Source organism: Trachypithecus francoisi, unplaced genomic scaffold (assembly GCF_009764315.1).
Source record: "Trachypithecus francoisi isolate TF-2019V2 unplaced genomic scaffold, Tfra_2.0 Lachesis_group3, whole genome shotgun sequence".
Classification (NCBI taxonomy): Eukaryota; Metazoa; Chordata; class Mammalia; order Primates; family Cercopithecidae; genus Trachypithecus; species Trachypithecus francoisi.
This window is the reverse complement of record NW_022681468.1, coordinates 104202047-104216083: the sequence shown is the minus strand read 5'-3', so window position 1 is coordinate 104216083 and position 14037 is coordinate 104202047.

Sequence of the window (14037 nt, the reverse complement as noted above, 5' to 3'; positions counted from 1 at the left end):
AAAGCCACTTTCCTATACCAACAATAAGTAGAATTTGAAATTAAAAACACAATACTATTTATGTTAGCCCCCACACCTCAAAATGAAATATATATAAATCTAACTATATATATGTGTGTGTGTGTGTGTATATATATATGATCTTTATAAGGGAAACTACAAATCTTATATGAAAGAAATCAAATAAGAGCTGAATAAATGAAATGAAGAGCTATTCCATGTTCATAGATAGGAAGACTCAATATTGCCAAGATGTAATTTCTTCCTTCCCAGCTTCATCTATAGATTCAATGCAACCATCAAAATCCCAGCAAGCTATTTTGTGGATATTAACAAACTGATTTTACAGTTTACTGGAGAGGCAAAAGACCCAGAATAGCCAACAGAATACTAAGGGAGAAGAACAAAGTTGGAAGAATGATGCTACCTGACTTCAAGACATAATATAAAGCCACAGTATTCAAAAAGATGTGGTAGGGTGAAAGAATGAATAGATCAGTGGAACAAAATAGAGTTCCAGAAGTAATGGACCCCATATAAATATAGTCAACTGATCTTTGACAAGGGAGCAACACAATGAAACAAAAACAGTTTTGTTTTTTGTTGTTGTTTTTACTAAATTGTGCTAGAATTGGACATCCACATACAAAAATAAAAAGAATCTAGACACAGATCTTACAACCTTCACACAAATTAAATTAAATTGGCTCATAGGCCCAAATGTAAAATGCAAAACTGTAAAACTCCTAGAAGACAGCATAAGAGAAAACCTAGGTGAGCATGGGTATACTGAAAACTTTTTAGATAGCACAACAAAGGCACACTCTGTGAAGGAAATAACTGATGAGCTGGATTCCATTAAAGTTAAAAACCTTCTGTTCTGTAAAACAATGTGAAGAGGATGAGAAGAAAAGCCACAGACTGGGAGAAAATATTTGCAAAATACACATAAAGAACTATTATCCAAAATATACAAAGAACTCTTAAAACTCAGCAATAAGAAAACAATCTGATTTTAAAATGGGTCAAAGACCTTAACAAAGACTTCACCAGAGAAGATCTACAGATGGCAAATAAGGATATGAAAAGATGCACCACACCATATGTCATCAGGGAAGCACAAGCTAAAACAACAGTGAGATACCACTACACACCTGTTAGAATGGCAGGAGTCGAGAACACAGACAACAAATGCTGATGAGGATGTGAAGCAACAGGACGTCTCATTCATTGCTGGTGGGAAGGCAAAAGTGATACAGCCTCATTGGAAGGCAGTTTGGTAGTTTTTCACAAAACTAAATGTATTCTTACCAAATGATCCAATAATCATGTCCTTGGTATATACCCAAAGGAGCTGAAATCTTATGTTCACATAAAATCCTTCACATGAATGTTTACAATGGCCTTGTTCATAATTGCTGAAGCTTGGAAACAACCAAGATATCCTTCCGTCAGTGAATGGATAACTGTGGTGCATTCAGACAATGGAATTTTATTCAGCACTAAAAAGAATTGAGCTATCGGCCAGGCGCGGTGGCTCAAGCCTGTAATCCCAGCACTTTGGGAGGCCGAGACGGGCGGATCACGAGGTCAGGAGATCGAGACAATCTTGGCGAACGCCGTCTCTACTAAAAAAATACAAAAAACCAGCCGGGCGAGGTGGCGGGCGCCTGTAGTCCCATCTACTCGGGAGGCTGAGGCAGGAGAATGGCATAAACCCAGGAGGCAGAGCTTGCAGTGAGCTGAGATCCAGCCACTGCACTCCAGCCTGGGAGACAGAGTGAGACTCCATCTCAAAAAAAAAAAAGAATTGAGCTATCAAGGAATGAAGAGATGCAGAGGAACCCCCAATGCATATTACTAAATGAATGAAGCCAATCTGAAAGGGCTACATACTGTACAACTCCAACTACTGACAGCCTGGAAAAAGCAAAAGTGTAGAGACAGTAAACAGCTCAGTGGTTGCCATGGGGTAAGGGGACAGAGAGAGGCAAAGCACAGCAGATATATAGGGCAGTGAAAATACTCTGCAGTGGTAGATACATGTCATTATACATTTGTCCACACTCACAGAATGTACAACAGCAGAGTGAATCCTAATGTAAACTAGGGGCTCTGGGTGATAATGATGTGTCAGTATAGGTTCATCAGCTGTAACAAATATGCCAATCTGCTGGGGGAGTTGCTAATGGGGGACACCCATAAAGAGTTCAAAAAGTTTTGAAAAATTTCTTCTCAATTTTGTTGTAAACCTAAAAACTGCCCTTTAAAAAATCAAGTTTTGTTTGTTTGTTTATTTGTTTTGAGATGGAGTCTCACTCTGTCACCCAGGCTGGAGTGCAATGGTGTGATCTCGGCTCACTACAACCTCCACCTCCCAGGTTCAAGTGATTCTCCTGCCTCAGCCTCCCAAGTAGCTGGGACTACAGGCACCCGCCACCACGCCCAGCTAATTTTTGTATTTTTAGTAGAGATGGGGTTTCACTATGCTGGCCAGGCTGGTCTTGAACTCCTGACCTCATAATCCACCCGCCTTGGCCTCCGAGTGCTGGGATTACAAGTATGAGCCACTGCACCTGGCCCCCAAAATCAAGTATTTTAAAAACTCACAAAGCCATGTATCATTTTTACAAAATGAGGAAACTCATGTATAGATATGAAAAAATTACCAAGCTATATTAAGTGAAAAAAACATAAGCATAATGCAGAATAAGATACACATAGGCAAGCATTTGTTTAAGTGCTAAATTAGCTTAAAATCATGGGATGTATACACAAGAAACCAGTAACACAGATTGCCTGTGGGAAGGAAACAGTGACTAGGGAACATAGTCCCTGTTCCCTACAACAGCGGGGAAACTTTTCCCATATGCTCATTTGTTCCTTTTGAATTTTGAACAGTGCTCCTGAGGAATTTAAAGGTGTAAATAGCCATGCACGGTGGCTCACACCTGCAGTCCCAGCACTTTGGGAGGCCAAAGCGGGCAGATCACGAGGTCAGCAGATCAAGACCATCCTGGCTAACACGGTGAAACCCCGTCTCTACTAAAAATACAAAAACAAAATTAGCCGGGTGTGGTGGTGGGCACCTGTAGTCCCAGCTACTCTGGAGGCCGAGACAGGAGAACAGCGAGAACCTGGAGGTGGAGCTTGCAGTGAGTCGAGATCATGCCACTGCACTCCAGCCTGGGCAACAGAGCGAGACTCCATCTCAAAAAAAAAAAAAGGGTATAAATAAATGTAAAGGTATATCTTATTTTGGGGGTGAATTAATTTTGTAAAAACGTCACTTTTTACCTAAATTGTTCCATGAATTTAGCATGAGTCCCAATTGAAGAAAAAAATTGAATCTAGTCAAGTCATTCTAAAAGTCATATAGTATGTAATGGTGTGATGCAGTAAGAAATGTATATTTGGTCTTTGTCCCCAGTTCCTAACACAGAGCTCCTAAATCCTTGGAATTTCCTGGGTGATAGGAGCATCTTTTGTTCTAATGAGGCAGCCCCTCATGAGGAGGGAGCCTTAGATAGTTTCAGGATGAGGCTAGTTGCCAGAAATATCAAGCCATGATTAGAAGGTAGAACTTTCAGCCCTACCCCTGACCTCCAGGACTGGGAGAAGAGCTGAAATTTGAGTTAATTACCAGCAGCCAATTGTTTAATCAATCATGCCTAGGTAAGCCCTCCATAAAACTCCTAAACGACAGAGTTGGAAGAGCTTCTGGACTGATAAACACATCAAGGTACTGAGAAGGTGGGTTCCTGGAGAGGGCATGGAGGCTCCACACCCACCTCATGCCTTGTCCTGTGCATCTCTTCCATCTGACTGTTGCAGAGGTGTATCCTTGATAATAAACTGGTAATGGTAAGTAAAGTGTTTTCTTGAGTTTTGTGAGCTATTCTAGCAAATTATTGAACCCGATGAAGGGGTTGTGGGAAGCCTCTGACTTTATACCAGTCATTCAGAAATATAGGAGACCCAGCCAGGCGCAGTGGCTCATGCCTGTAATCCCAGCACTTTGGGAGGCTGAGGCAGATAGGTCACATGGTCCAGAGATTGAGACCATCCTGGCCAACATGGTGAAACTCCGTCACTACTAAAAATACAAAAATTAGCTGGGTGTGGTGGTGCATGCCTGTAATCCCAGCTACTCAGGAGGCTGAGGCAGGAGAATCGCTTGAACCCGGGAGGCAGAGCTTGCAGTGAGCCGAGATTGCTCTACTGCACTCCAGCCTGGGTGACAGAGCAAGACTCTGTCTCAAAAAAAAAAAAAAAAATTTGGGAGACCCAAACTTGCAATTGGCACCTGAAGTGGAGACAGACTTGTAGAACTGAACCCTTCACTTAACAGTCTGCACTAACTCCAGATAGCGTCAGAACTGAATAGAATTTGGGACATTCAGTTGGTATCCAAAGGAGTTGGAAAATTGGTTGATGTGAGGAAAGAAACTCACACCAGAAGTGTTGTGAGTTGAAACAGTTCAGAGAAGGAGAGCTAAGAAAAGTAGAAATGAAGAGTGATATGGTTTGGCTCTGTGTTCCCACCCAAATCTCATGTTGGATTGTAATCCCCATGTGTCAGGGGAGGGGCCTGGTGGGAGGTAACTGGATCATGGGGTGGATTTCTCCCTTGCTGTTCTCGTGATAGTGAGTTGTCACAAGATTCGATGGTGGAAAAGTGTGTGGCATTTCTCCCTTCACTCTCTCTCCCCTGCTCCGCTATGGTAAGATGTGCTTGCTTCCCCTTCACCTTCCACCATGATTTTAAGTTTCCTGAGGCCTCCCATTCCTGCTTCCTGTTAAGCCTACAGAACTGTGAGTCAATTAAACCTCTTTTCTTTATAAATTACCCAGTCTCGTGTAGTTCTTTATAGCGGTGTGAGAATGAACTCATACAAAGAGTAAAAAGAAAGGACTGGCCCTAAGATATGAAAATATATCATAAAGCTACCATGATTAAAACTGTGAGGCACTGACTTTTTTAGACGAAAAAGTGAAACTGAACAGAGCACAGAAATCAAAACACACAGGAAATCAATATGTGATCAACACACTGATATTCAGTGATATTTCACATCACTGAAAAAAAGATAGATTACTCAATAAATGGTGTTAGGATGACTGGGTAGGTGTCTAGGAAGCAAAATTTGTTTTTTGAGACAGGGTCTTGCTCTGTTGCTCAGGCTGAAGTGCAGTGGCACAATCACAGCTCACTGCAGCCTTGACCTGGGGCTTAAGCCATCCTCCCATCTCAGCTTCCCAAGTAGTTGAGATTACAGGTGAACACCACCACACCTGGCTCATTTTTTTTGTATTTTATAGAGCCAGGGTTTCACCACATTGCTCAGGCTGGTCTCGAACTCCTGGTCTAAAGTGATCCACCTGCCTCAGTCTCCCAAAGTGCTGGGATTACAGAAGTGAGCCACTGTGCCTGGCCAGAAATAAATTCTTAATGTGCCAATGCTTTAAAAGTGAAAGATTAAACGTCAAAATATGAGAAGAAACCATGAAGAAAATATCTTTATCATCTCAGAGTAGAAAAGGCATGACATAAGAAAAACCTGCTGATTTCACCTATTGTAAAAGAAAATAATCTGCTCCAGGCTTGGGTTTGCTTGGGAGGGGAAGGAGGTGCGACATCAGTTGGAGCCCAACAGTAATTCAAGTGACAAACTGCAGGGTGGGGATGACAGCACAGATGTATGCATGCTGCTCGCAGCAGTGTTGAATCAGGTTGAGAAACTGGAAACAACCACAGTACCCAGCAATAGGTGAAGAAAAACTCAGTACGGTTAAGAAGAAAAATTCAGGATGATTTCCAAAAGGGGTGCTTTTTGCAGCCACTAAAAATAATGATTTAGAAAAACCAATCAGTGAAATGGACAAATGTCAAGGCTGTGTTATTCACTGAAAACACACTGAACACATATTTCCTTCCACTTTTTTTCCCTAATCACATATTGCTTCTGAAGCATGGAAGGTGAAGCAATATGTGATTAGTAAAAGAAGTGGAAGGAAATACCCTCAGGCATTTTCAGTGGTTCTCTCTGGAGGCTGGAATTATAGGTGATTTATTTCCTACCTTGTGCTTTTCTGCCTTTCCCAAACTTTAATCCATTTGATTACTTTTGCAGTTTGTTCTAAGGTTTTTTGTTTGTTTGTTTGTTTGTTTGTTTGAGTGGGTGGGTGGAGTCTTGCTCTGTTGCCCAGGCTGAAGTGCAGTGACATGATCTCGGCTCACGGCAACCTCTGCTTCCTGAGTTCAAGCAATTCTGTCTCAGCCTCCCGAGTAGCTGGGATTACAGGCACACACCACCACACCTGGCTAATTGTTGTATTTTTAATAGAGGTGGGTTTTCACCATATTGGTCAGGCTAATCTCGAACTCCTGACCTCAGTTGATCCACCCGCCTCAGCCTCCCAGAGTGCTGGGATTACAGGCATGAGCCACTGCACGCAGCCTGTTCTAAGGTTTAAAATCAGAATGATGGTCACGCATGGTGGCTCACACCTGTAATCCCAACATTTTGGGAGGCCGAGGCGGTCAGATCACGACGTCAGGAGATCAATACCATCCTGGCTAATATGGTGAAACCCTGTCTCTACTAAAAATACCAAAAATTAGCCAGGCGTGGTGGCACATGCCTGTAGTCCCAGCTACTCGGGAGGCTGAGGCAGGAAAATCATTTGAACGCGGGAGGCGGAGGTTGTAGTGAGCCGAGATTGCGCCACTGCACTCCAGCCTGGGCAATAGAGCGAAATTCTGTCTCAAAATCAATAAATTAATTAAATAAAATCAGAATGACTGAGAAGGCAGTGTGAGTCACATAACTAGGAAATGCTAGAGACAGAATCAGACTTTCCAGGGAAGACAACCACTTGGATTTGGGCATAATGAGTGTCAGGGTCTGTGGACATCCAGGGAGCAGAGCCTGCTGGAAGTGGACTGTAGGGTGCCCGTGGGGTCTGTGCTGTGTCTGGCTCGACACAGGCCTTGAAATAATCAAGGATGGAGAGGAAGAAGGGGAGAGTCACACAGCACAACTGTACCCTGGGCTGTCAGAGTCCACGTGGCAGCCCTGGAGGAGGTCCAGGACCCCCAGGGCCACGTGGGGCTGGAAAGGAACAGAGCAACAGTGTCCAGACTTCCCACCTCCTGGCCCACACCCTCATCCAGAGATTCCGTCTTCCACTTGCAAGGACAAGGTAAGTGTGCCAGCTAGTGTGTCCCTCAGGGACTTAGGCAGAAAAATAAAATTTTAAATAGAGGCAAAAGTTACCAACCTGGAAAAAGACCAAGGTTTGTCTGCCCACCTCATTTTAGCTGAGCCTCAGGAAAAGGTCAAAGAAAAGTAGGAAGCAGTTTTGCTCCCCCATCTTCTTCAAAGAAATAACTGGATGTGGAAGAACGGGCTTTATGTCATAAGGAAGCCTTTCCCCCAAGGAATAGGATCAGAAACAATGAGGAAAGGAATTAGTAGTCATCAGTTCATAGCAAGCTCAGGAAGAAGCTGAATAAACTTTTGAACAATTTGTCTCACTCTGCTATAAAAAGAGGAAATTTTAAAAAGTTAAGAACTATCTTGTATATAGAGTTACATGCTTGTTTACTCCACTTAGATGATCTCAAGTCACAAAGGAAAGAAGCCCATGAATAAGAAAGCAAAGTCCTCCAGCCCCTCGCTTAACAGTCTGCAGACCAGCAGCTTTGGTACCTCCAGGAACCGGCCAGAAACACAGCACCTCATGCCCGTGCACACCCATGTCTGAGAAGCGTGGCTTAACAAATATCTTCTTTGCAAAATAGGCCCTGCAATTAGGTATTTTCACAAGTCACCCTTCCCATTTCCTCCCACCCCCATTTCACCAAAGCCTGAAACCCCACCTGAAAGGCCCCATTTTTGACTAATAGAAAAGAGGCTAGACTAATAAAAAAGAGAGAAGACTCAAATTGCTAAAAGCATGAATGAAAGAGAGGACATTACTACCAACCTTACAGAAGTAAAAAGGATTACAAGAGAATACTATAAATAATTGTATGCTAAATATTAGATAACCCAGGTAACATAGAAATTCCTAGAAAGATGCAAATTAATGAAAAGGACTCAATAAGAAATGTTAAACTTGAATAGACCTATAACAAGTGAAGATGGAATTAGTAATATAAAAATTTCCCATAAAGTAAAGCCCAGGACCAGGTGGCTTCACCACTGAATTTTATTAAACATTTTAACAAAGAACACCAATCCTTCTCAACATCTCCCTAAAAACAGAAGAGGAGGAAACACCTTCCAACTCATTTTGTGAGGCCAGTATTACCCTGATACCAAAATCAGACAAAAATGTCACAAGAAAACTACCGACCAATATCTTTCTTATTAATGTGAACATAAAAGTCCTCTATAATATAGTAGCAAACTGAATGCAGCAACATGTAAAAATGATTGTACATCACAGCCAGGTGGAACTTAGGAATGCAAGATCAGCTAAGCATACAATAATCAATCAATGTAATACACCACATTGATAAAGAACAAAATCACATGGTTATCTCAACAGAAAGAATAAAGGCATTTGACAAAATTTAACGCCTTCATGATAAAAATAAAAGGGAACTTCCTCAGCCTGATAAGGAGCATCCAGCTGTTTGAGAGCTCTACATAGGGATGACTGATTAAATCATTGGCCACTGGGGTTCAGCTTAACCTTCAGCTTCTCTCCTCTCCCTGCAGGTTGCTGGGTGGAGCTAAAAGCCTTAACCTTCTAATCATGCCTTGGTCTTTCCTGTAACCAGCCCCCATTCGGAAGCTACAAGGGCCCCAGCCACCAGTCATCTCATTAGCATAGAAAAAGACACTCATAACTCCAGAGATTCCAAGTGTTTTACAAGTTATGTCAAGAAACAGGAATGAAGACCAAATATATGTATTTCACAATATCACACAAGGGTTCCATCAACCCAAAGAAACACTGTACCCTGCAAGCCAGAACCCCAAAAAACTACTCACATCCTTCCTCCATTGAGAAATGGTTTGCAATAATGAACACACAGAATGAAAAAACAAATATATTATGAGCTAACCCAGATTACAACCCTCTGATTATTCATAAGAAATGAAAAAAAGTGTTTAACTTCTTCTACAAAAGTACTGATTATGTTTAATTTGTATTTAAAATATTTAAACCATAGTGTTACAGGACAGAAAAATATGTTACAGGAAAGGGGTCCCAATCCAGACCCCAAGAGAGGGTTTGGATCTCACACAAGAAAGAATTCAGAGTGAGTCCACAGTGCAAAGTGAAAGCAAATTTATTAAGAAAGTAAAGGAATAAAAGAATGACTACTCCATAGACAGACCAGCCCCAAGGGCTGCTGGTTGTCCCTTTTTTAATGGTTATTTCTTGATGATACGCTAAACAAGTGGTGGATTATTCATGCCTCCCCTTTTTAGACCATATAGGGTCACTTCCTGATGTTGCCATGGCATCTGTAAACTGTCATGGTACTGGTGAAGTAACAGCAGTGGGGACAACCAGAGGTCATTCTCATGGCTATTTTGGTTTCGGTGGGTTTTGGCCAGCTCCTTTACTGCAAACTATTTTATCAGCAAGGTCTTTGTAACTTGTATTTTGTGCTGACCTCCTGTCTCACCTTGTGACTCAAAATGCCTTAACCATCTGGGAATGCAGTCCAGTAGGTTTCAACTTCATTTTGCCCAGCTCCTATTTAAGATGGAATTGCTCTGGTTCACATGCCTCTGACAACAGGGCCCCAAACCTCAAAGAAACCCCTAGAGATTTTCAACTGAAAATAAAACAAAAATAAAAATAAAAACAGAGAAATTAAAAAGCCCTGGGTTGGATTTGATAAAAGACATGAATCTGCAAAACCAAGAGGCTCACCAAATTTCAAGTAAGATAAAAAAGAGACCCACACTGAAACACATCATAGTCAAATTGTTGAAAGCCAAAGACAACCTTGAAAGCACCAAGAAGCACCTTATCATGTACAAATTATCCTCAATAAGATTACTTCCAATTTCTCATCAGATATCATGGATTCCAGAGGCAACAGGATGACGGATGACCTATTTTAAAGTGCTGAAAGAAACAACTCTACTGACACTTTGGTCTCCAACTTGTAGCTTCCAGAATAGTGAGAAAATAAATTTTCTGTTGCTTAAACCACCCAGTCTATAGTACTTTGTTATGGCAGCCCTAGCAGACTAATACTGATGGGAAATGTGAGCCCCACAGTAAAATTTGATTTTACTGTAGTCTTCTTCACAAAGAAAATACCAGCAGACTATACACAAAGGAAATGAAAAGGGAATCAAAATGGTTCACTACTGAAAATCAACAAAATACAAAAGGAAAACAAGGAACAAAAAAGATATATAGAAAACAAATAGCAAAGTGGCAGAAGTCTTTTCTTATGAGTAATTACTTTAAATGTAAATAGATGAAACTTTCCAATTAAGACAGAGAATGACAAAATGGGTTTTTAAAAACATGAACCAACTATATGCTGTCTACAAGAAACACACTTTAAATTCAAACAACAGATAGGCTGAAAGTGAAAGGATAGAAAAAGATTCCATGCAGATAGTTCCCAAAAGGGAGCTGGGGTTGCTATACTAATATTGGACAAAACAGGCTTTATGCCAAAAACTATTACAAGGGACAAGGATGTTATACATCAATAAATGATAAGTTGATTCACCAAGATTATATAATTATAAGCATATGTATTATATATAATTATGTAGTTATAAGCATATATTCACCAAACATCAGAGTTCTAAATATATGAAGCAAATATTGACAGAAGTGCAGGGAGAAATCATTCTACAATAATAGCTGTAGACTTCAATGTCCCACTTTTTGTTGTGTTTTATTTTTAGAGACAGGGTCTTGCTCTATTGTCCAGGGTAGAATACTATGGTGTGACCATAGTACAGCTTCCAACTCCTGGGCTTAAGTAATCCCCTTGCCTCAGCCTCCTGGGTAACTAGGAATACAAGTGCATACCACCACCTGGCTTTATTTTTAAAAATTTTTTTTCCAGAAATGGAGCCTTGCTATGTTGCCCAGGCTAGTCTCAAACTCCTGGCCTCAAATGATCCTCCTGCCTCAGCTTCCCAAAGTGGTGGGATTACAGGCATAAGCCACTATACCTAGCCAACATCCCACTTTTAATAATGGATAGAAGATCTAGGCAGAAGATCATTAAAGATATAGAAAGCTTGAACAACACCATAAACCAACTAGACCTAAAGACATATATAGAACACTCCACCCAGTAACAGCAGAATATACATTCTTCTCAAATGTACACGGAACATTCTCCAAAATATACCATATGTTAGAATACAAATCAAGTCCAAATAAATTTAAAAACTTTGAAATCATACAAAGTATCTTTTCTGACCACAGTGGAATAAATCTAAAAATCAATAATAGGTGAAAAAAATCCACAAATACATGGTCATTAACCAAAACTATTTTTTTTTTTAAAGACAGAGTTTTACTGTATCTCCCAGGCTGGAGGGCAGTGTCATGATCTTGGCTAACTGCAACCTCCACTTCCTGGACTCAAGTGACCCATCTGCCTCAGCCCCCCAAATAGCTGGGACTACAAGCACATGCCACTATGGCCAGCTAATTTTTGTATTTTTTTCATAGAGATGAGGTTTCACCATGTTGCCCAGGCTGGTCTCAAACTACTGAGCTCAAGCAACCCATCCACCTTGGCCTTCCAAAGTGCTAGGATTACAGGTGTGAGCTACCATGCTGGTCAACACCACACTTTTTTTTTTTTTTTTTTTTTGAGATGGAGTCTCACTCTGTTGCCCAGGCTGGAGTGCAATGGCGTGGGCTTGGCTCACTGCAACCTCTGCCTCCCAGGTTCAAGCGATTCTCCTGCCTCAGCCTCTCAAGTAGCTGGGATTACAGGTGCCCACCACCATGCCCGGCTAGTTTTGTATTTTTAGTAGAGACAGGGTTTCACCATGTTGGCCAGGCTGGTCTCAAACTCCTGACCTCAGGTGATCCACCCATCTTGGCCTCCCAAAGTGTTGGGATTACAGGCATGAGCCACCGTGCCTGGCTAACAACACATTCTTTTTTTTTTTTTTTTTTCTTTCTTTTATTGAGACGGAGTCTCGCTCTCTCCCCCAGGCTGGAGTGCAGTGGCCGGATCTCAGCTCACTCACTGCAAGCTCCGCCTCCCGGGTTCACGCCATTCTCCTGCCTCAGCCTCCCGGAGTAGCTGGGACTACAGGCGCTCGCTACCTCGCTCGGCTAGTTTTTGTATTTTTTAGTAGAGACGGGGTTTCACCGGGTTAGCCAGGATGGTCTCGATCTCCTGACCTCGTGATCCACCCGTCTCGGCCTCCCAAAGTGCTGGGATTACAGGCTTGAGCCACCGCGCCCAGCCACAACACATTCTTAAACAAATTATAGGTCAAAGAAATCATAAGAGAAATTAAAAAACACTTAAAGACAAATGAAAATGAAAACACAACATACCAAAACTTATAGGATGCAGTAAAGGCGGTACTCAGAGGGAAATGTATAGCTGTAAATGCCTATATAAAAAAAGAAAAAATATCTCAAATCAATAACCTAACTTCATACCTTAAGGCTCAAGAAAAAGAAGAGCAAACTCAACCAAAAGCTAACACAAAGAGGGAAATAAAGATTAGAGTAAAAATAAATAAAAATAGATCATGGAAAAACAATCAATGAAACCAAAAGTTAGTTTGTTGAAAAAAATAAAGTTTGACAAACCTTTAGCTCGACACACACACACACACACACACACACACACACGAATATGCAAATAATCAAAATCAGAAATCAAAGCAGGGACATTACTTCTGAACAAACAGTAATGAAAAGCATTATATAAGAATACTATGAACAATTATACACCAAAAATTGGATAACCTAGATGAAATGGACAAATATCTAGAAACACATAAATTACATAAATTGACTCAAAAAGAAATTGAAAGTCTTACCAGACATATAACAAGTAAAAACATTTAATCAAAACTTCTCAACAAAGAAAAGCCTAGGACCAGATGGATTCACTGATGAAGCCTTCTAAAGATTTAAAGAAAAATTAATATCAATCCTTCTCAAACACTTCCAAAAAAATTCAAAGAGGAGGGAATACTTCCTAACTTATTCAGATGCCAGCATTACCCTAATAACAAAGCCATATTAAGACATAAAGAAAAAAATAAAAATCAGTATCCCTTATGAATATCAATACAAAAATCTTCAGCAAAACACTAGCAAACCAAATACAACACATCATATATCATCACCAAGTGGAATTTGTAACACGAATGCAAAAGTTGTTCAACATAAGAAAATCAAATTAATATAACATCACATTAATAGAATGATTATCTTAATTGGTACAGAAAAGGCATTTATAAAAGCCAACACTTTTTCATAAAAACTCTCAGAATTGGCTGGGCGCGGTGGCTCAAGCCTGTAATCCCAGCACTTTGGGAGGCCGAGACGGGCGGATCACGAGGTCAGGAGTTCGAGACCATCCTGGCTAACACGGTGAAACCCCGTCTCTACTAAAAAATACAAAAAGCTAGCCGGGTGAGGTGGCGGACGCCTGTAGTCCCAGCTACTCGGGAGGCTGAGGCAGGAGAATGGCGTAAACCCGGGAGGCGGAGCTTGCAGTGAGCTGAGATCCGGCCACTGCACTCCAGCCCAGGTGACAGAGCGAGACTCCGTCTCAAAAAAAAAAAAAAAAAAAGAAAGTCTCAGAATTAAAAACAGAACTTTACTTAAAAAGTAACTCTCAGAAAACTAGGAATAGAGGGAAGGTTCTTCAGCATAATAAAGACACTTATGAAAAGCCCACAGCTAACATCATACTTAATGGGAAAAGACTGAAAGTTCTTCCCATAACTTCACAAACAAGTCAAAAATGTCTGTTTTCACCAGTGCTATTCAACATTGTATTGGAAGTTTCTACCTTTTTTTTTTTTTTTTTGACAGGGTCTC